Genomic DNA, 24,724 nt, shown 5'->3' with positions numbered 1-24,724 from the left:
GAAATATAATCTTAACAACAGAGACAACGAGAACGAAATCAGTATTACATTTTACAACTTGCGTAGGCTACGTTCTCCTGAGGGAGAAAAATTCGACGAAAAATACTATTCAAATGATAAACATCGCCAACAACTTCGGGTCGCTTAGCTCGAACTAGCTTAGACTATTGAGGTGAAATTGCCCCACAAATAGCCTAGCTAGACGAGGGGCTCGAATTTTAATAAAGCTAAAACTTAATGAAGACCACAGGTGTAGTAGTATGAATAAAAAAAATAAAAATAAGAAAAATTAGATGGGGACCTCAAAAGTGGCGTGAACGAAGAGCTATTGAGAGATAGATAGTCCTTCAAAGGTAGCCTATACTGACAAGAACAAACTGAAATGTGGATCCATAACAATGATACAATGTAGCCCACAGTGAGACAGAAAACGAGAAAACAGAAGAGATGCAATGGAAGGACAGACAGACCCAGAGCTGACTGACTGTTTGCGAGTTGCTCATGGATGTGCAGGGTTGGGGAAGAAAGAGAGGGGGAGGTTGAGAGACTTGGGGTCAGACGGCAAGAAACAAGGGAGCAGGGGTCACCGAGTGAGTGGAAGAAAGATAAAAAAGAAAGAGAAGGGAAAAACCCAACATTACCAAGCCAGCGAAGAGTGGGAAAAGAGTGGGGTGGGTTATGTTTTGGGGTCAAACAATACACAGAGATTGTGGGGGTTAGCAAGACTATAAAAATGCACCTCAAGTTTGACCATCAAAAGAGCAGCCGAAAAGAGAGCGTGTTTGATTTTGCACTGAGAAAAAGTCCTTAGTTTGAAGTAATGGATTTTTTATTTTATTTTTTTGGGAGAAAGAGAGATAGTGCTCATGAAGGAAGGCATGCATGCAAAAAGAGTTGAGAGGATAGACGGGGTCAAATAGCCACGGGCCATATCGAAGGAATCAGGGAAGAGGTCAGAAAAACACAAATCCCAAGACCTTTTTATCCTTCCCGACGTGTCGTAACAAGAGGAACCAGAAGCTAACGCAGGGACGACACACACTTGTGTAGGTTAAGACTGTGCAGTGTCTGGAAAGTGTAGGTTTATTCATTTCGGTCTATATATATTTATATGTATTTTTTTTATTTTTTTTACAAGAATTAAGTATTACAACAGAATTGCTGAAATCTGTGTGTGTGAGGGAGAATTGGCAGGCAGGGCCATTGTGTGATTTCGTTATTATATTTTAGTATTTTCCCTTTTCTTAACCGTTTAAATAGGGGCATAGTGCAGCAACCCAGTTTCTCTGTTTTTAGGAGAGAGAATGAGGGAGGGATGGAGGGAGGAACAGGAAAGATAAGTCAGGGGTTTAATGTCTCTCGGCTCCCTAGTAGAGGGGGAGCAATAATTACAAGCGTCACACAAAAAATATATATAGTATAATTCAGATGCTGTGCGTGGACTCTCACTCGTTCTAGCTCTCCCTTACCCCCCCTCTCTCTCTTTCTCTCTCTCTCTCTGAGCTCTGGCTTTCACCATGACAAAACAAAGACAGCAGGCAAGGTCTTTGCCATCTCACTCACTCTTCAAAAACTCATGGATAGGCTATTCAGGGCTAATCCTTTTGCGGACAGTGATTTTGATGGCAGTTGACTCATTTCTAGGAAGTCATATTGTTGCAGTATTTGTTGTCTGTCTTGCCTTTTGTGTTTCACCTGGTCGTGAAACACTTAAACACGAAGCATTTAGTAGCTCGCGTCCATATTCAAGCAGTGTAAAACTACGCTGTGTTGTGTGTATGTACTTAACACGGTGTTATTATAGGCTCTGAACAGATTTGTGTGCTTGTTGGGCTGCTGTAAGGATAGTCGCTGTGTTACAGAAAATGTCTGACTGAGTTGTGCATATGTTTGCATTGTGGTTTGGCAGAACGTTTGCATTGTCTCGGAATTCTTTTAGTTTTTTTCCTCAAACCTATACAGAAAAACACAGATAGGCGCTATAATCCGTCTTTTTGCACCTGATTTGAAACGGACAATTCAGGCTTTTTAAAATAATAAACTGATGTAGTATGAACACAGACTGTTTGATTTTTAACCTTAGTTCATACACACGTGTCTCAGATTATTGTGTGTTTAATTTAGCTTTCAGTATAGATATTTTTAAAATATGGACATTGTGTTGGATGATAAAATGTTTTTGATTTACTCGTGGAACTACTTCAATTAAGATAACGTTTTCTTAATTATAGTTTATTAATAATTTATTACAAAAATATATATCTGAATTAATGCTAGCATATCAATTTAATTGTATTACAATTCATTTATAACTATATGATATAGTGTTTTATATTATATATATGTTCTTGCTATTTTTAAGAATGTTGTTCAATTATAATTTTGTAGGATTTTCATGCAGTTCATATGATACTGTCGCTTAGTGAAAATGCTTGTTCAGCAGTAGATTTGCTATACTTGCCCTTTCTTTCTTTCTCTCTTTTTTTTCTGAGGCTTTATTTTCTCTTTGCTTCCTCTTACAACAGCAATTGTATATATTGCCAAGTGTACTCGTCCTGGTCATGTATGGTGCATAAATTGGAGATGCTGCTATGAAGAGACGGCTTGCCGAGTGGCATTTGAGTGTGTATGGATATCGTTGTGGAGATATAGGGCAGGGGGAGACTGTGCTTTCCTCTTTACCCCTCCTTACCCCTCTCTCTCTCTCTCTCTCTCTCTCTCTCTCTCTCTCTCTCTCTCTCTCTCTCTCTCTCTCTCTCTCTCTCTCTCTCTCTCTCTCTCTCTCTCTCTCTCTCTCTCTCTCTCTCGCTCGCTGGCACCCTTAGGGAAAGCCTCAGTGATGTCCTCAGTGGTAGAGGGCCCTCTTTGGGTCAACATCATGACAGGCCGCCTTTGAGTATGCTATATGATAATAACAGAGTAAAACATTTAATAATATTAAACTTTTATACATGTTATGCACATTTATTTTGCAATCACTTGTACTATTAAAAATAGACATTATGCATTAAATGTAATATTTATTTATAGTGTGTTATATTATAGTGTTATATTATTTTATATTTGACAATATAAAATGTCATAATCAGCAGCAAATTTACATTGTAAATTATATAAATAGTATTTATATATATGTGTGTGTGTGTGTGTGTGTTCACAGTTAACACTCACAGTGCTCAGATACAGTCTGAGCATGAAAGCAGTGTGTGCATGTGTGTGTGGAGAGGAGCCGATCTCTGTCACGAGTTTTCCATTAATCCAGTCGTGCCGAGGAGGAGCGCAGAGAAAGCCCAGCCACCTCCATTTGCTGTAGGGCTTGGATTGTGTGTGTGTAAATTAGGTTAGCAGGAGCACTGGGTCTGATTACACATGATGGTTTTGAATATGCAAGCCTGTGCAGTCAGGACCAGTTCTTCCAGTCGTCCCATAATGAGGGGGAGGACAATAGCGTACGTGTCAGTGCTATCATTAAACCACAGACCGGGGGTAGGCTGAGCATTGGTGGGGAGGATGGTCTGTGTGTGTGTGTGTTTTGGGGGGGGGGGTCAGAGATAGTTAGGTACGCTACCTGTGTAAACTCAGCTTTTACCACAAGCTCAGCTCCAGCCACGGTTTCACCTTTCAGACGGTTGCATTGACTGTCTGCATGTTCCTTTCTGCTTCCTCTTTTTTTCCCTCCTCTTTTTTTTTGTTGTTGCTGTTTTCGTTTATTTGTTCCCAGTAAAGTTGGCAGAAACGTCTGTGGCTTGCTGTTTCACAATACGTTATCATGTTGACTGTCTCCAAATCATTGTGGTGGAGATTTATGAGTGTGTGTGTGTGTGTGTGCACATGATCTCATCTGCCTATTATTTAATGTTATATATATATATATATATATATATATATATATATATATATATATATATATATATGTATATGTATATGTATATATATACACACTTACACCATATGTATATGTATAAAGATATTATTTTTATATTTTATATTTTTTATTTATATATCTCTTTTTTTAACCTAAACACTCTTTTGTGCATATACACACTCATTCACATTATACATGTTATTAAACATTAACAGCACAATTAAACTACCCCATCCAAACTGCTAAATAAAATATTTTTATTTTAGCTTTGAAAGGAAAAAATGAGTGATATAAAACAGAAAGAGAGAAGCAGAAGTCATCACCTGATCTAGTAGATCCTGAGCTGTTTATAGACAGGGTCAGCCCTGAAAAGGAGACAAAGGTGTGTGTGTGTGTGTGTGTGTGTGTGTGTGTGTAACATGGACAGGAATTCCTCTTTTATTGCGAGAAGCTGCTTTTGCACATTTTCCGTCAGTCAGGGAATATTTTGAGAGACAAACGTAGCCTTCAGCATTTGTCATTCACAGCTAATGTCATGAGGACCCACAATGCCTGCATTTCACAAACTCATGCGAAGCAAAATGGCTAATTTATGAAAAACCAGACAACAGAATGGAGCCATTTTTTTGTGTGTATACTATGAAATAGGAACCGAACAAAACAAATTTGATATTTGCGTAAATATATGATAGGCTCCAAGCAGATGTTATCTCAGGCTGTTTTTGCAGTGGTACACCCCCAAGTGTGTCGTGTGTGTGTTTGTGAGGGTGAATTCTAGCATAGTAGCATGGCTGTACAGGAGGCAGTGTTGTGGAGGCTAGCGGGAGTCAGGGTTAGTTTTGAAAGGCAGCTTCATGTTCTCCGCCATAAAGATGGACCAGCTCTCCACCCCTCCTCTTCGCTGCACCCCGGAGCCCAGCGTCCGGCCCTCCGCGCTGTCTCTTATCATCACAAAGAGGCAGAATGCATAAAACATGGAGGACACACAGACACTGGCAGCCCAGGTCGCCTTTCTCTCCATGCAGAAACAAAGCGTGAGGTCCTGTGGCCTGTGACTTCTCTCTCTCTTTCACTCTCATTCCCTCTTTTATTTTTCGTTCCCTTTCACACGTTTTTTTTAATAATAAGTGTGCACATTTATTATTGTGTAAGTGCATTCATGCAAGTGTCTTACAAGTGTCATTTTCAAATGAAAAGTCCTCTTCATGCACACGGTAGAGAGTGATCTAGTTTTCATCAAACATTTCATCAAACATTCTTAGAGACTACAAATGTTTTAGATAAATATAGCCATATTTATGTATTTACATATTTACTCCTTTAAATATTAATACAATTTAATAGATTTATGTGTGTTTATATATATATATATATATATATATATATATATATATATATATATATATATATATATATACGTACATACATACACACATATTATTGTGTGTGTGTGTGTGTATATATATATATATATATATATACACACACACACACACACATAACTATATACATATTATTGTCTATATAGGCTATACAAAAATATATACAGTCACATTATAAGAATTTTTAAATAGGAATAAATACAATATAAATAAAACATTGTGTGTGTGTGTGTAGGCCTATACAAAGCAAAATGTTCCAATATTCAAAAACTCTGTTGTAATGTCTGTTTTTATGATATGATATTATATTATATGATGTGTCGATTGTGTTGGTGTGTGAGAAGCAGACTTGTCAGTCAGGCTGATCGGGGCCCTGAGAGCGTCTGCAGATGTCATTTTTCCAGCGCATTTTACGCTTAGCATAACTTGTGATACAGCCTGCGTTAGCCTCGGCTAGATTAGCACCATGACATGAAAACAGACCTGGATTGAGTGTGTGTGTGTATCGGTCAAGGAGTGTCGCTGTATCATGCTGTCTCTCGATTTCGCGGCTGAGTAATATCACAGAAAGCGGTCATTTGTTGCATTACTGCTGCATTTCTAAAGAATATATGTGTGTTTTTGCAGCAATGATGTAATTCAAAGCGTTTCCATTTAAATGAGAGAAGTTATTCCTTATTTTGAATCATACGAATTTAATTTGATTGCATTTTTTCTTTCTGTTTAGACTGCATGCTGCTCAGCAGTGGTGCGAACATATAAATAGATTTTTATGAAACGTACAGCACTTTTTTTCCCTGAGTGACAAATCGGCGAGCGAGCTTAGATCATGTGCTGCATGTGCTGTCAGTAACGCGGGCCGTTTCTGTGCATGCGAGTGAGTGATCGACAGCACGCACGCGTGCGTGTGTGTGTGTGTGTGTAGTGTGTGAGGGCTGCAGGAATGCTGAGTGGGAACGGGTGAAGCCCGACAGGCCGATGGCACTTCCTCTCTGTGTACGGCACAGCTTATCCTCCTCAGGATTAAAGACAGCAGAAAAGAAAAGAGCGATGGCAGGAGCCCCCCTCTCTCTCTTTCTCTCTCTCGCGCGCCCTCCTCTCTCCCTTTTTCCATGTTTGGAGAAGAGAAAAAAAAACCTCAAACAAAAAGCGTGATTCATTTGCAAATGTGCAGCAGCCCATACGGGTCCCCCATGGTGCACTGGGAGAGGAGGAGCGGAGAGAGCGAGGATGAGAGGAAATAAAGGTATAGTAGAGTCATTCGATTCTGTCTTTGTGGCGTTGAGGCCTAGCTCTACCCGTCAGGCTGGTTGGAGTCTTGAATCCATTAGTTTGGTCTGAAACGGCGCGGCTATTACAAACTGTCCCACGTATCGCTGAGTGTTTACGTGTGTGTTTCTGCACGTGTGAGCGGGGTGTTTGTGGCTTCGATTTTGTGTATGTTTTTAGCACTGAAGGGGTTAAGAGGCAAAGAGATACCCCTTTGTCTCGGCGGCCCTCTTTGTCATTGTTGCGCTGGAATTGAGCTCGCTGCACCTCACTTGACCACAGCAAAGCAATAAAATGGCCCCTAAGTGCTACAGGCTCCGTGTTCATCTAACAGCACCTCTCCTCTGGGCTTTCACCACACACACACACACACACACACACACACACACACACACACACCACATATATGTTACATCTGTTTCCAGGTCATTTTTTTGTACCTTTTTTTTTTCTTAAAACAGAAAAAGAGAAACATTTTTCTTCTGAAAATATACACTGCATCATCAGTGTCAGTGATTGGATGTTAAGTAACCTAATATTAGTAGGCCTATATGTTTACTTTTTATTCAACACTTTTTTTTACCATTTTGTTATATTTTTGTTGTTGCAATAATGATATGTATACAAATATATAAATATATTTTTAAGGACACTGAACAATATGCTAAAATTAAGGGGGCATTTTATTGTCTTTATTTATATGATCTCACTTATAAATTAGCCTATAATTGCTAAATAATTGAAGTTAAAAAAAAAAACAATGCATTTTTTTATTTACGCAGCAAAAGCAATCCTGTTTCGTCTATGCTACCAGTAGTTGTTTGACATGTTTTATATATATAACAAAAATTAAGTGATACTGTGTGTGTGTGTGTGTGTGTGTGTGAGAGAGAGAGAGAGAGAGAGAGAGAGCGAGAGAGAGAGAGGATCAAGGCCAGTGTCTGGTAGAGTGAGCAGACAGATCACATTCGTCTCTGATGGCAGCCATTTTGGTGCCATTTCAAATATTTCTATGAGGAAATAAATTTAGGATTCAGTTCTGCTTTACTTTATATAACGCATTATTTATGAAACCACAGTCTCAGACTAACAATGTAATATTGTTAAATGATTAGAACCACTGTTACATGTAAATGTGTTTTTTTTTTTTGTCCAGGCTTTTAATTTAGTACTTTTGCATCATTTTATAAGCTTATTTACAAGTTGTAAATAAGCTGTATAAGCTTTTTTTTTTATTTTATTTTTTTTTATAAAAGAAAAATATGACCGCAGTGCACAAATATCAGTGTCTGTGTCTTGGCGTTTAGAATAAGTAGTGTTGTTTTCAATAGTAATGATGATTGTTTACTTCGCAGAATTCTTTTCCTCCCAGACATTATAATTAAATGTTGGGAGGAAAAAAAGCTGTCTCTCCTTGTCGCCTTCCTATCACATAGGTATTTAATGAGACATGAGAGGTGCGGTGTGATTGGTTTATTGGCACGAGGAGTCCTGTGAGAGGTCAGCTCATTGGTTGAGGTGTTTAATTGGTACTGTTGGACACCCCTCCACCCCCTCTTGGGTGTAACTTGTTTTTGCCAGGTGCACTGCGCTCTCTATTAAGTGTTACATAGGACCACAATTAAATCAGGCCTGAGTGAAGTCGTACTATTGCTGTCTGTCCCTCTGAGGACGGGGCGTCTGGTTACTCGTCCGTTACCTACATGTAGACACACACACACACACACACACACACACACACACACACACACACACACACAAACACAATCCCTGCCTCTGCACTGCTAAACACTTGTTTTATTTCTTTTGTGCATTTTCAGAATCTTGAGTTAAATTGATTTAATCAAAGGAGCTGTGTGACTGTGGGACACACATGTAAAAAACACACCAAGGACAGCAGGCGACAATGTGTGGAACGAGACTTGAAACCCTTCTGTTGTTTCCGTTGAATCGACCTTGCGTCCTTAGGTTGTAACATATTCAAGCCGCTCCTCACCCTGATTCAAATTTGGGGGACTGGATGAGTGGGTTTTGGGGTGTGATCGTGTCACTGGGGATTCCTCAAGGCCAGACACCCACAATAGATCGGTGACCCCCGCACCGTGACGTCACACATGCTGTCTGCCGTTCTGTCATGTGTCAGCCAGAGGCCGACCTTCTGTGACACGCATCCACTATCAGCTGTGTTCAATTTTTAAAGTCAATGTAATTGACAACTATATTTTGTTTTTTTAATGCACATTCCTTGTATTATTGTGAACAATTAATCTGTGCATGTAATAAAAAAACTAAACAAATGAGTAGGCCTACCTTAACTAATGCTAAAATACCCTCTTTCTAATTTTTAAATGTAATAACTTGCTATTTCCCTGAAGAAAAAACAAGTTTTTTACCTAGTCACATTTTATACACGTTTTTGGTTTCATGGAGCCCTATCTTTCAGCTGTTTCTCACCTAATTTAAAGAATACCTCATTTTTGTAGTTGATTTGTTTATCTTTTTTTTTTTTTGGTCTTTCTAAAGCTGAGTCAACTAACTGGACAGCAAATAAGCGAGGGAGAGAGAAAGAGAGAGGAGTGTAAGGGGGGGTCATGCAGAGGTGAAAGACAGACTTGGCGCTCACATGAAACATTTATGGATCAGTTACTTTGTCAAGTGCCAGTCTTTTGTTCCTTTTTTTTCTGTCCCTTTTTTTTCTGTGCTTTGTGACGAGTTTGTAACTATACACATAAGCGAGATTACATTCTCCCCCTCCCTTGTTTCTCTCACTGTAGTTTAACCTGATGGCTGTTTAAAGGTAGACTGGATGACACAAGTTGAGGATCGCGATGGCTTGCGGTTGCTGGAAATACACATCAAAAGCTAATTTGTTCAGTGGTACGTAAATATTAATGTCTCAAGCTGGTAATGACAGACGTGCTGTCAGGGAAAATGACACTCGTGTGACAGAGCGTCAGAATTTGTCAGAAGTCCAAATCACATACAGTATATTGAACTGAGTCATGTTGCATGTAAAACTATCTGTCTGCTAAATTCAAGATTGGCTTCCTCTCATAGAAAAGAAGAAATGTTAATGAGGTCTATTTAATAACTCCGTTGTTTCTCAGATCCAGATTAAGTGGAGATCAAATTTTTGCTTAAGTTTCCTGATACTCAGATGTTTCTCCTGAGAAAAAGAATGATCTAGAATTTCAGAAAAGATCTTAACAATGTCAAACCCTGTGCCAAGATACCACCGTCTGCAATTAAAGTCAAAGATTTCACCATGAACTCAAACATTTCTCATCAACTTGATCCCAGAACAAATTGCTTGAGCTATGCTATTCACTAATTGCATAGCTTTGTTTAAACTTTGTCAACAATTGTCTATAACTCTATTTTTTCTAAGGAATTTTAGAAGAAACGTCTGAGAAAAAGTTGCTACTTAAATAAAGAATAACTGAAAACTCCACAGAGAATATCCCAAGCTCTGAAAGAGCAATACAATTTATCAGAGTCCAATGAGTGTTAGTTTTAGGCAGGGAGAAGAACTGCTAGCAGTCGCTGCTGCGAGGGCCAGCTGTGTGTGTTTTTCTGAGTGTTCTGTAGCTTATCTCCGTTCTGGTGTGGGTATCTCCCGTTGGTGACTTTCATTGTGTTTACAGTGGATGGGACGGAGGGGTGGAGGGCGCACAGACACTCGTTTCATCACTTCCTTCCTCCACTCCGTTTTTATGAATCGATCTGTCATAACAACTGCTAGAGACGTGGAGGAAACTGAAAGAGAGAGAGGGAGAAGGGGGGAGGCTCATGGAAAGGAAAGAATTGTTGCATGTTGTACAGAAAGAGAACAATAGCAGCCATCCCAAGGCTAGATGAGGTGATCACGGAGCAGTTACAGGGAAGAGGTCTTGTTATTTTTATTTCTCAACTCCATCTGTGGGGCCGGGAGCTCATACTATCACGGTCTGAGCTGCCTGAAAGAAAACGTAGTAAAAATCCCGAGAACACTGTGTGTGCCTGCCTGTTTTTGTCAGAGCTCATTTCATAGGGTCGAAACGCTCTCATGACATAAGCAGAGAAACAGGAAGCCTGGCTGCCATCTTTCACAATCTCCTTTGAAACAGGAACTGAGAGCAGGCCAAGCCGTGGCCCCTCGCTGCTAGCAGATGGGTGCCAACCTGTTGAAGGCAACGGGCAAGGGGGTAGGAGAGCCACAGAGGGGGCTTGTGTCTGCGGAAGGCCCCCTGGGACCCCTTTCCCTCTCCTGGAGGGTGTGGAGGTGTGGTCACCGTCTGTTTTGGGCATGGTTCGTGATGGTGTGTTTAGCACTTGCCAGCAAGAGCATTTATATGCAAATGCTAAACAAGCATTGGTGAGACTAATTACGGCAGATCCCATTGAGTGTGTGCCAGCCCAGAGAGAAGAAGGGAGGTCCTACAAGCTGGGGTAGACTTGCCCTACTTGTTTACTTATTGTCTTTCTTTATTAGCCCCTCATTGACACTCCTCCTCAACATCAAGGGGGGTCTGTTTGCAGGGGCATCTCCTTTCTACATGGAACTGACTCCAGGACTTGGTGTACATGAGAATCTCAAGGCAGCTTGTGTTCCTCAGTTCTCTATCAGGGCAGTGGACCAGTTGAAGGAGGTCAGGTTAGATTTTGGAATATGGTAGCTGGTTTGTTGCTTGTCCACAGTGGTCTACCAACTCTAACTAGATTGATTTATATGATCTACAATTCTGAAACAGTTCCACTAACTGGGATCTCAGCTGATCAACTATTTAGAACAAGTTAGCAAAGTTTTTTTTCTTTCTTTGCTTTGGGGTAAAAATAAGTTTGAAATATGTGCACAGCAATATATTGTTAGAAAACATCCTGATGCCGCCCACTCTGCTGAGAGTGGCATTTAGGTGAATATATTAATAACATATTATCTCCATAACAAAATAAACACAACTAAAACAGTGAGAAAACAGCAGTTAAGAAAGCATCTGATTGTAGCGATTGCTTTCACTCATGGATGTCTGACCCAAAAAAAAAAAAAAAAGGATGTCTGACCTCAACGGACTAAATAGAGAAAATGAACTGGAGAATAGGGCTAGAGCTCAACTAGCTATAGCGCAATCTCCACAGACCAATAGTAGTTCAGAGGTTTTTACCAGCCAGAGCAAACTTTCCCGAAGTCCCGAAACAAACAAACAAACTCCAAACAAACTTAGTTTTGGCCTTATTTTGTTCGAAATGACATTCCAGTTCGTTTTTCGATTTTGCTATACAAGTATATCGGGCCCTTAACAGGTCACCAAGTTACTGTTGCTAGTAGTCATCGGTAGTTGCATTTGCATAAAGTTGAACTTTGTCGAACTTTGTCACAGATGTCAGCTCAAATTGCAAATTTACAGTTGTTGTCTTGCACTGCCTGTATGAACACATACATCTAGTTACCATCTGAAGCTGGTGTTAGCTGGATTTTCCAAAAGGGGGGATAAAACCTCTTAACACATGCCCTCCTACTAAGGATACTCTAACTAATTACTTGTGGTGCTCAAAAATGCATTTAGGTCAGCTTTTTTAATCACATGCAAATTTATGAGTGGAAGAGAGGGAAATATTAACTTTCGGAGTCAGTGGCTCGCATTGACTGCGGACAGGGGCGGTATAAATTTGACTCTACAGTATCCCTGCAGTGCTGCCAGAGAACAGAGCCACACTTACTAACGTACAGTCCAGACACATTAGAGGCCAAGAATAAGCCAGATTTGCAACAACACAATATTTCACCATTCTAAAAAACTGGCAGCTCATTATTTTTAGGCTAATTATTTTTAGGTGTTTGCCAAAACATTGAATTTTAATTTATCATGTCGTACAGATTAGATTGTGCTGCTTCCAAATGTTTACACACAACAGTAGATCTCATATCAGCCAGGCTTAAGTACGAACAGGCTTTTGTTGATTGAAAAGTGCCCCTCTCTTGCAGAAATGACAACGGTGCTGGAAGCAATTAGCTCTGATGGAATTATGGCAGAAGCAGGCAACTCTCCAAGAGAGACAAGAGGGCAGGCGATACCTCCATTTTGAGCAGAAATGTTTTGAGGTGGAGGAAATGAATTTTGACAGTGTTTGAGACTAGCCAGATCCCTGAATTTGGGTTTGACCTCGGTGAATATAAATCAACTGGATAAGCTTTGCTCTGGTCTGCTTTCCAGCTCTTTCTTAGACGAGCTCATCCCTCAGTACTTGTTTCTCCTGCAGTTAAATCTAATTAGTTGTGGTGCCTCTTTAGTTATCCTTATTGTGGGCTTAGGTAAGACACTATAGCTCTATTCCACAACCTAGTAGGGGTGTGACGAGACCCTTATCTCACGAGACAAGACAAAGACGAGATTGGGTTCACGAGAACGAGACGAGACGAGATTTTTGCACAATATTTGATAGAACTCCTCAATGACAAAATTCATGACTGGAAAAATAGTCTGCAGGTGCATTTTGAAATGTTGTAACTAAATCATCTTGTAATGAATGTAATTTCAGTTCTACTTTGAGTATGAATTATCAAATACATTAAAATACAACAATATAGAAGCACTGTAAAGGTTTTACCACAAACTCAACTGACTAGCTTCTCTCAAGTATGATTTCACACGAGTCTCTTCAGACCTTACTGTACATTATGAGCTTCCAGAACATCTGAGGCTGTGTGTGACCTCCAAATAAAACTTCTTTTCACAAATTGAAAATAGAAATAAAAACTGTATAAAACAACAGTTTTTCTTAGTCTTATTAGTGCAAACGATAATTAAGTGCAAGTGCAAGTGCAACCATAATCAAAGTAGGCCAACTCTCTCTGTATTCAAAGTGCAAGCAGAGACCAAAACAGAGACCAGAGCCACAACTATAACGTCCAGAGATAGGTTTGATATTGGGAGACGGGCTATTGTATGCAGTCTAATTTGCGCGCATCGTGTTTTACTTTCATTTTCACTCCGTAGTGGCGGTGCTGAACGCGCGTTCTACAAGATAAGGGGCCATTCACACAGAATGCGTTTTTGCTGTGTAAAATGCGATACGCTGGCAGTAGAATGGGGGAACTGATTTTAACTTGAGCGCCGCGTTTTTAGAATGCTGTGTCATGCGCGAGACGCTGCAAAAGATGCAAGACGTGAGCGCAAGGTTACACATCCGTCTAGCGCGTTTACATAGAAAAACAATGGAAATGTACCGCACTGGAATGGAAAAACACGTTATGTGTGAACCGCCATCTCAGACATATCAAGACATCTCATTCTCAGAAAGACATCTCAGATCGACTGTTGCGCAACAAATCCTCCGCCATCGTAACGCGATCAGTGAACTGTGATTCCTGCTGCACTGTCACAGTCTGTGTGCGACTGCAACTCGTGCTGGATGAGCAGAGTAGATGTTTACAATACAATAGCAAAACGACAGTGGAGGCGGTGCCGCGGTGTACACCGTAATGTAATGTGAACGTGGCAAATTCTTTGCTAATCATGGCGATATCGCGACACAGCTTTTCACTCGACGAGAAATCTCGTCACATTTTAGTCTCGCGAGATCTCGTGGCACGAGATCTCGTCACACCCCTACAACCTAGTGAGCTGCCTATCTAGACAACATTCCAAGGGATCAATCATAGGCTCACTGTCAAATGCGGCAGCTGATCCAAAAAGTTAGGCAGCAACATTATGCTGCCTTCTATGATGCTTGTTTCATCCAAATTTTAAAACAGCATCAAGATTGTTGACTGTCAAGAGAAATGTCAATGATATACTCAACCTTTTTGGCTCCAAGGCCCTTGTTTGCAAAGGCTCTCCTATCTAGCTCAGTAGGTTTTGGAACAGAGCCCATTACTGTGTACTGCAGCCATGCATGCTAATAATTAGCATAGAAGACAGACAAAGTGAAAGAGAAAGATTTGTACTGTCTTTTCTTTCTTTCTTTACACTGCCTCTTGAGTTTCACCACCATGCTGCCTTTTCACTGTGCCAAGCTCAACTTCCACACACGTACACACACACTTAAACACATAACTAGATCTATGACTGTTTGTATGCTCAGTGTCTGGTGAGGGGCATGTTTGGCTGGGCCACGGTGGTTTGATCAAAGGTTGTGTATGTTTGTATAAGCCATGGTTCTTCACTGAACACAGCTGGTCAGTACTGTCTCTCTTGCAGAGGATAAAACAAGTTCTTCTAGACCTCTGCCCTTGGACAAGGGCCTTTTTTCTCCTCTCATTGTGCCAAACAACTGTCACATACACATACAGTGGCCCAAAAAAATATTCTTGACAGTCAAGGCACACTTCAAATTTATCATTTCAATCCCAGAGGAATCAGCTGGTCCCAAATAAATTTTTAGTAAATGTATGAAGTAAGTTCTCCTCAAGTTCACACAGGTGTCCTAAAAGAGTAACAGATGTACTTCATTATATTAACAGTGAATGTTTGACAATAAAATATGCCTAGTTTTATCATATAAACAAACTTCTTTTTGTGATTTTTCTTTTCTTAAAGTTTCCTTTCTTCATTTAAAGTAAATGCTTTAGTATTTTATGATCAATGCAATTACATTCTTACATTTTAACCCACCGTTGAAGATCTTCACAATAGCTGTTTTGTTATTGGTTAAATACATTTTCTTTATATTCCCCTCTCTCCTTCTTTCAAGTTGTCCTTTTTTCCCTTCTGCATTCCTTTCTCTCGCCTACTTTTAACATTTTTTTGTATATTTTCTCAAGGTGCTTTTCTTTTCATTGTCCTTTCTCTCTCTTTCTCTGTAGCCTTTTCTCCCCATGTCGTCCTGCTTTTTTTCTCTCTGTCTTGTGTGTTCAGACTCTGTCAGAATTGAGAAAGGCATTCAGGGCCCTTAATCCCAATTCCCTCTATCAGGAATGCAAATGTGTGTGTGATTGTGTGACCCGCCAGGGCCTGGCAACATCTGCAGGGCTCAACAATAAGGTGGCCCGCTGGTCTGCGGCCGGTGTGAGAACGAGTTTGGACCAGTTGACCAAACTGTCACTTGCCCTGTCAGGTCACAACATCACTACGCTTTAATACTTGAAAACGTAAACATTTCGGTTTCCGTGATGTTACTTAATGTTGTCACGGATTATGCTTGTTAAAACTTGTCACCAAGGTGACGTTATCTAGCTGGCTAACATGCATTGGATTGTTATGTTGAAATTTCGAAAATTAATTCTGTTATTGTTAGTAGCATTGGTAAGAACTGGCTGAAATTTAGAAAAACAAATCAGTAGTTTTATAATTGATTCAACTTTACATTTTTATAATTAGTATGGCCAATGTGAACTACTAGCTAGGCCAAAAAAAAAAACACTTATTGTTGGTCCCTGATCTGCATGAGGAACCCCTTCATACTCACACTCTCTGTGAAATCATTGTTTCTCTTCACGGCACCATTAACCCTGTGCTGCATGGCCAAGCTCCCAGTCCGGCCCCTTTTAGAGGCCATGTTTCTATACCACGTCTGACCATCTGGACACTAGACATAACACACTGTTGACTTTCCCTCAGTAGTATATGCGGCTTTGGGCAGGGGGGTGGACTGGGTGAGCCCTTCTGTCAGGCCTGTGGTTGATATTCATCTGACTGGTAGCAACTAGAGGATTCGTCCCTCATGTTTAACCCACTTCACGAGTCTAGGTGGAGCTTGTCCACGTGTAGGAGTAAAGCTGTGGTGTCAGCCAATAAAATGTAGTTATTAGATTTGCGCCCACCCCTCTCTGACAGGTATCAGAGGAGAGAGAAATGATTGTTTGGATTGTCTCTGTTTTCGAAATGATAAATGAATGGTAAAGCGCAACTGACAAAGTGAATCTGCGTCAAAGCCAAGTGGCGCTGATTGAATTACAGTTTCAGAGACCTAAACTCTGGCCACATTCCTGCATTGACTCGCAAGCCACAACATTGGCTTGTACAAACACATACACACAAAGGCTTCATCTATCTATCTATCTATCTATCTATCTATCTATCTATCTATCTATCTATCTATCTATCTATCTATCTATCTATCTATCTATCTATCTATCTATCTATCTATCTGTCTGTCTGTCTGTCTGTCTGTCTGTGTCTGTCTGTCTGTCTGTCTGTCTGTCTGTCTGTCTGTCTGTCTGTCTGTCTGTCTGTCTGTCTGTCTGTCTGTCTGTCCTCACAAGAGAGAACATAAGAGAACCAAACTTGCAGTCAAGACTAGTTTCCCGATTTGTAAAGTAGTGCGAGCTAGCACGTGGTCGCACATGGCCACACACCCCTCGCATTCAGCGAATGGTCGACAGCAGGGGAGTGGGTGTGCGTGTAGGTCTGTGTATGGATCCCCCTGCAGTCACACACTGTCTTCCTCACAGCATTTATGTTGGAACAGCGGTGCCGGCCATTGTTATCAAAGGCGCGATTAATCATTACATTTGTGCAAAGCAGGGGCGCTGTTGCCATGGGGACCCAAATGATCTGCACTGCTTTGCATATCAACAGAAAAAGTTTACAATCGTGGCAGAGCAAGGGTGAGGCCTCAACTGAAACCTGCGAACCTGCCTCGTTCTCCCTCCCTCTCTTTTTTTCATTTGCTCATTCACTCTTAGTGAACGTACAAATAGCTCTTCAACAAAGCCTTCCGCAGCTAATCAAGATGGCCCCTAATGAGGCAGGCTTGAGAACACAGAGGTAAAAAAAAGTGTGTTAAGCACTCAGGAAATCCCATTCACATTGATATCGCTCTGTTTAATATCAGATGTGTCCACTAATAAACTTTACAACAAGAGGACAGAAACGTTTCACCTTTTTTCCTCATGACATCCACAGATCAGACAGTGTTATGACATCATGCAATGCTTAACCGCTTGAGTAATCTGCAGGACAGAAGAGGAAGTGAAAGCGAGAGAGACTTGGCAGTGCTTGAGGAGAAGTTTGAGGGTTATGCAGCGTCTGAGGGCGTTTGCTTCCAACGGTGGCTGTCTGCTGAGAGCTCTGGAATGTTTTTTTTTATAATGCATTCAGACCTCAAGCCCTGACCTGCCCAAACTAAAGAGCTTCCACTGACCCCCGAAACACTCAGAAGGACTTGACAGCATGACTGTAATATGCCTTTCGTGCTGAGTGCTTCGTTTTCAGTCAAAACACAATGTGACCACATTCAAACCATCCATATTTTTTCATTATCTGTGCGGTATGCATTGGACACATATTCATCCTGTTTGTTTAGTAATTTCGAGCAAACTCTGCTAGCTGGTTTTGCAGGAATGGTCTCTCTGCAGCCAAATGGGATTTGTATATGTAAATATCATTTGGACATGCAGCGAGGAACAAAGTTGGCTAATTATAGCAGCTCTGAGAAACATGAGGGTTAGTGTGGAAAATGAGCCCCAGTATGGTCCTCTTTTTAGAAACTACAGTGACTGACTCTATCAAAACAAATCTGGACATCATCAGGGACTGTGGGATTGTTGCGTATACGATTGGAGATCTTTAAAAGGCATTTTGTGGAAGTGTTACACAATTTTCAGAGCATAAATTGTTCCTTGTTTACTCAAGCACACATTCGTGTCCTGAATATTCTGGAAACCAGATTTTGTCCATTCTTCACATTGCATGCCATTCATGTGACAGCTCTGATTACATGTTACCAGTTTATTAACACTTGGTTAACAGGATTTTATGGCAGTAGGTGCCAAAATGTGTGTTTTGTGTTTGTTCATCTTTAAAGTATGTGTAGCAGGTTTGGGGCCTATAAAACACACACAGATACTTCAGTCTGTGAGTTTTTTTTGCACGTAGTACAAGAGGAAGTTTTTCTTCTGTAATTACATGCAGTCCTGACACATGTTTATGCTCGAGTCCACCAGAGTGAGGCTCACTTCGTGACAAAATAGCACTTAAAATTCCTCCCCAAATCATTTATCAGTGCCTTATTCTACTCGCTCCCTCCATTTCCGGTCACTCACCGTCAGAAACGTTTGGTAGGTGTGCGTGTCTTCTGTTGCCTGTCGTGTGTATAGTTTGAAATGTACACACCAGCCAGTGTGAGGATGAATGTTGTATGTGGCATCTGTTTAATACAACCCAGCATGTGTTTCCTTTCATTTATTTATTTCACTCTTGAAATATACGAAGGAAGGAAGAAAATGAGAGAGTGGAAAAAGATTATTTGGGTTTATTCAAAATGGCATAACACCATTTTATTCTATTATATTATGAAGTATGCATACTTTACCTAGTATGCAAATGTATTAAAATCAAGGGACATCCAGACGACCTACTTCTAAACTAATTACTATACTACTCAAATGTGTACACTGTACACCTGAATAAGTAATCAGTAGCATCAAATTTTTCAAGTTAAGAAATTCAAAGATTAAGTAAGATTTTTTTAATTTTGTACTCGTGCAACGTAAAATATTTGAATAAACTAATTCATACATTTAACCTAAAATTATAATGTAATCTCAACTTAAATATGTTTTGTAGTGGAAACTTGGCTAGCCTTAACTAGTTAATTCAGTAAATGCTAACTTGCTAATTGGTAACACAATGCTTTGATAGCATCAGCCTAGCATAGCAATTGCTGAATGAGTATGGCGATAGAGAACCTTTAAAATATATCTGTTCTCAAACCAAGCACACGCTCCACTCGTCACCATGATGGTATCATTATGGATCTGGAAGCAATATAAACTTTCTTGACTCATGAATTATAAAATTTAGACAATTTTACATAACGTTTAATTTGTTAACATTAAATAATGCATATAGGTTTACATAATTTATCAATCCTAATTTATAAGTATTGTGTTAATATATAACATATTATTAATCAATCAATCAATCAATTTTTATTTATAAAGCGCTTTACAACAACCAAAGTTGATCAAAGCGCTGGACAGAGACAAAAGTACAGGCAAAAAAAAAAAAAAAACTATTATATTATTAACTATTATAAACAAATATAACTATTGTAAGTGTTACTACTACTGTTATCATTGTACACTGCATACAGTTTCACTTTGTTTTTAAAAACAAGTATACAGTAGTAAGTAAGTGGTATACTGCTATTTCATTTAGAACATTTACAATTTTGATTGTAGTGTAGCTCTAGTTTATACCTTCTCAAAGCTTAAAGGGAGTATTTCAAATGTGTGTCTGGGCTGACGGGGGTGTGGGCTGTAGTGTGGTCACTATCTGCTGTTATACGGAGGAGAAGCTCTTGTGGATGTGCAGCGGGCTGGCAGAGCGCAGCACAGTGATATTGAGGTCAGCTGTCCAGAATGATCTCATGTTAAGGAATCGGCGAGTCAGCAGGGTCAGAGCAGAAATGCTATGACGACACTTTCTCCATGCCGATAAGGACTTGCCCTCTTTCCGCTCTTTTCCTGGGAAACCGAGTGAGAGAGTCCCACCGGCACCCTACCCACCACACTGGAGAAATATCACAGAACACACGTTGTTCACACACACATTCACCTCTGTTATGAAAGAAGGTACCTTCGCTTTTTTACATCTTTTCTTCACATTTCCTGGGCACAATCTCTCTCTATTCCAGACTTTTCTACCACACACAGCCTGTGAAGTTCTAAACAAATATCAAAATAGCTTAAAATAGCCTTTTGGACGTTTCCTGGATGTCATGGTGGTGCAAACCGATGCCTGAACAATCCCTGCCTCTGTTTCCCATGTTGCTCTGACTCTCAGGCAGACGGACGAACTGAGCTCAGGAATTCGGCATACGGGCAACGAGAGCGGATTCATCCTGAAGAGTTCCGTTTGGAAAGCACAGGATTGTAAACAGATAATAGCTCTCATGCAGAAAGGAACCGGAAGTGGGAGGGATCAGGCCAGAGTTGGTGCTGGAGTGTGTTTTTCTCAACTAGCATTGTGTAATAGTGATGTCTTAATTTGGCCATTTGAATCCTTGGATTGGTGTAACAAATGTGATAGAACACTGTACAAATCTTTGTACATGTGGCCAAACACACACACCCTACCCCCAGCCGCTGCTGTTAAAAGATAGAGCCGGAGCTCTTTGTGATTTTGAGGGTGTGTAGATGTAAGACGATCAGCTCTGTTGGGGGCAACTTTGTGCTGCCTCCAGCTTAAACTTTCCCATCGTTTCACTTTTCAACAAAAAAATTCCCCCGGCACGGACACATTCCGCCACACACACACACACATTGACACAAAAACATGTCTATAATTTATGGCTGCGAGGTCCTTGATCAATTGATAGCAGCGAATCCTTTGGTAAATAGAGTTTCAGACATATTGCCAATAGACTTGGACTATTGATTGGAGTGTAAATTAAAAACTTAATCAGGTCTCTGAGATAAGATTTATCTCCGCCCCTAGCAAATTATAAGGTGGGCTCGGAGTCAGGTGAGGAGGCCAACAGTGCCATAAGAGAGTGTGCCAGTCCCGGGTATCAGAACGCACTCCCCTCTGCCTGGTTTTAGTCTACACTCACTCAGAAAATCTTTGCACGCTTTCTTTCCCAGCCCATTGAGTGTGCTTAGGGTATTTGACATAGTGGATTACGTTGTCAAAGTCTTGAGAAATCGGGATTGGCTCTAAAAAGATTGCTTGTATTTCTTTAATGGATTGACTTGTTTTGTAATCCTCTTCCCCGCATTTTCACACTCTCGCCTCGCCTTGTGATGAAATATGTAAATCGTTAAACTTTTGCCTCGTTTCCTCAATAGCCGCAATCCCCTCATTGGTCATTTTCACAATAGCATTTATGCAGCCTATCATTGTGTACATATTCAGCACAAGCCATATTTTATATGTATTAAGACAATCCCTTTGAATTGCACATTGATTAGATTATGGATTTTTACAGTAATTGCGAAGCGGAGGTTTTCTCTGTCCCAACCTGTCTCCATTATTAATATTGGGAAATGAGAACACATTGGAATAAAAGCGTTCCTTGTGATGCTCATATGGCGTAGGCATGATGTGCCAATAGAATAACCACAGATTTTGTACGATAATTGGCGTTTACCGTTTTTTTTTAAACGTCAGTGGCATTGTGCTCTTCGGATATCTTCCATTCTCTGTAATTAAAACCAACATTTAGTCTGTGATTAGAGGATGTACTAGACTCCTCTGTGGGATTATACTGCTCTCATTATCTCTCCATTCTGCTGCTCATATTCAGAGCAGATAGAAAGACAGAAGGAGGAAGAGGAAGAAGCCTAATTGCTAGATCATCATACTTAATCTATAGGTGAACTTTAGGAAGCCCTGGAGAGCAGCTCGATCTGGAGATGCTTGTACATTTTACTTAATTTTTTTTCAAAAAACCATTGTCACAATTCTTTATTTTTAATATTTAGATTTATTTGTGTTAAATAAAATATAATTGTAATCAATATAATACAGAATCCAGTCTAATGTGTATTTAGATTGAAATTTAATATTATTGTGTCAAAAAAAAAAAAAAATTAATATATCAGATAATACTGATTCTTGCAGATTTGGTGATGGTCTGGTTAGTGGACCTGCTATGATGCTATGATGTTCACCCGCAAAACTAAGCTGTTGAAGCTAGTCAGCCAGCATCTTTATGAAGAAACCAAGAGTTTTACCGAAGAAGTTTTGGATTGTTGGGTTAGTTAAAAGGAATGGTGGGGACACCAGCATCCCACAATGGGAACCAGCATGCAAAACATAGAATGTTCTGGTGACTAGCCATGCTGGTATTTTCAGTAGGTTCATCCATGACGTCACTCGTGATGAGGCAAGTAGCCTCACCAAAATGTCATGTTAACTTCTGTCCTCCCAGGTGAAGGGTGTACTGAAGGTGTAAGTAATAGCCTCTCTGGCCAGATAAGCTGTGGAAAGACTGGTTTAGTTAGGAAAAAGTGTAGGGGGATATTAGCCTGATAAAACCACTCTTTCCCTCTGTAATACCCAACAGCTAAAATCAATACATAGGATAATACTGCTGCTATTCCTTCAGACGCTTTTGTCTTCCACAACGTTCTGCCCACATAGACTACATCAGAATAAGTGTTTGTGTTAGTAGACACCTGTGTAACTGGCAGGGACTGATAGGCTTAATCTACTATATTTTAGATTTACTGATAAATTGCTAATTTAGTTCCTCCTGAGGTCATGCATACATTTTCCCATATCACACTTCACTTTTTTCTCTAGATGTGGACCCATGTGGAAGCCTGTGTTGTGAAGTTAAACATATAGGTCATTATCGTGGTAGTGAACTGATTCTTACTACCAAAGGATACGGTGTGTGTGTGTGTGTGTGTCTGTTTGTTTTCACTCAGGTCAGGTGTATGGGTATATCTGCGTGAGGGAAATTCCTGTCAGCACCTTGATTTTTCTGGAAGTGTGTGTCTGAGTGTTTCTTTCGTCCACCAAACTTAGTGGCGGAAAAACATTCAGCTCAGGCTTGCTGCTTTTCGTCATACATGGCCTACTCAAAAACACGTTTTAACACATAATTCTTGGACTCGGATGACCTCTTTTCATTTTAAATGGTGTTTAATTCATATTAAACATTGCACTTTTAAAAATAAAAAGGGGACTAGCCAGAACCCTAGCAATTAGCTATCATAGCAATTAGCTTAAATGCTAAAGTGGTATGGTGTTTCCTCTTCTTTTATATAATTTCCTGTATTCTCTATTACTGTACCTATTAAAGGATGTAACAAAAAAGCAAGAATAAAATTAACTAGTGTATGCTCTGCCTAAATGCTAAGGTGTTTTGGGGCAATGTTTTGTGTGGTTATTACTAACTTTGGCGTTGGTTTTAGTGCATTGCTATTGTACTTGTAAATCTGAAATTGTATTTTGATAAGATGTATCATTTTGTATTTCGCACATATGTGAGGGATGATTACTCTACGTACACTTAAGCATACTTTTGAAAAGAGTCATTTGTATAAAAATAATATGCTATAAAATAAATTCTTAACTGAATGTAATGTTTTAATTAAGTTTTAAGTTTAAATTTATATTAAATCAATTAGCTGAACTTTAGAGTGCTTCTTTCACACATTTAAGTAGGACTCAAGCACATCATATGTAATTTCATAATTATTTCTATTGTCTAATGTGATTAAAATGTATGCTGTTGAAGTCACAATTTAGGATATTTTAAATATATTAACTTTAAATGTAATATCGAATAACAGTTTAACAATAATAACATTTTAAAAATACAGTAAAATTGTAATCAATGACTTCACATTACCCATGTTAGTAAACAACAAAGTGTACATCTTTAAAGCATGACAAAAGAAGTTTAAAATGTACTTTTAAAGTAAAACTTTTAATTTGACATTACAAAAGTGTACTTAAGTGTGTTAAAACAGTCATGAAAGTGTACGTTGATAAGTTGCATTTATTTCATTAATATTATATCAAGTTCAGTTTTGTAAAACGTATACATTTAAGATTTGAAATACACTACACGTGCACATTCAGTATGATGAACCGCAATACATTTAAGGTACAGATTGAAGTTTAATACTAAGATTCACGTTTTTACTTCAAATCCCTAATCTTAGATGTATATCCTCACAAGCACCACTAAAAATTAAATATTTTAATTGTAAGATCACTAGTAAAGCGACACAATTTTCTTTTCCCAGCCTTCTCGGCTGTCATAGTGCAGCTGTAAAATATTGCCCAAGGTGCCGTGAGGTTAGCCTGTGACATCCTCACCCAAAGTGCAGTGTATTAAAAAGCACTGGGGCCCAGATCTCAGTATATCACAGAGAGAGAGTCTGTGATAAGGCCTGCCTGCCTGCACGTGGATCAATGAAGGTTACTGACATCATATCACAAAGTGATAGCCAGTGCCTTACCCCCGGCTATTTATCAGCCCACAAGCTTACGGAGAGAGGAGACCGCGCTACGAGGGGCTTTCTCTCTGTTACCCCTCGACTACCCCGTCTCTTCACCGTGTCACCTGTCTATCATTTGCTGAACTGCTTTGCTTGTGGGCTGTCCATATCGATGCTACTCAGATGCTTTAGCACTACAATAATCTTTCTCACATTTGCCTCTCCGCCTTTTTTGTTAGTTTTTTTCTTCTGTGTCAATACCGTGCTGTGTTTGGACTCAGCGAGCTGTTTCCAAGGGCCTTAATTGGCTATTGAATGCTTTCATTTTTTTTAATCAAGTATTTTGATCATGGCCACATCTATCGAGCGTACGTTTGTGTACTATAA

General features: G+C 39.8%; 1 protein-coding gene across 2 annotated transcripts in view; it reads left to right on the top strand.

Moving 5' to 3' along the window:
- zfhx3b (zinc finger homeobox 3b) overlaps window positions 1-24,724 on the top strand; it is a 431,922-nt gene that overhangs the window by 284,371 nt on the left and 122,827 nt on the right. The gene's annotated exons all lie outside the window — the stretch shown is intronic.

The sequence above is a fragment of the Phoxinus phoxinus genome (genome assembly GCF_949152265.1).
Source record: "Phoxinus phoxinus genome assembly, chromosome: 2".
NCBI classification, from domain to species: Eukaryota; Metazoa; Chordata; class Actinopteri; order Cypriniformes; family Leuciscidae; genus Phoxinus; species Phoxinus phoxinus.
Note: the sequence above shows the minus strand (reverse complement) of the source record. Positions and strands in the feature narration are given on the sequence as shown.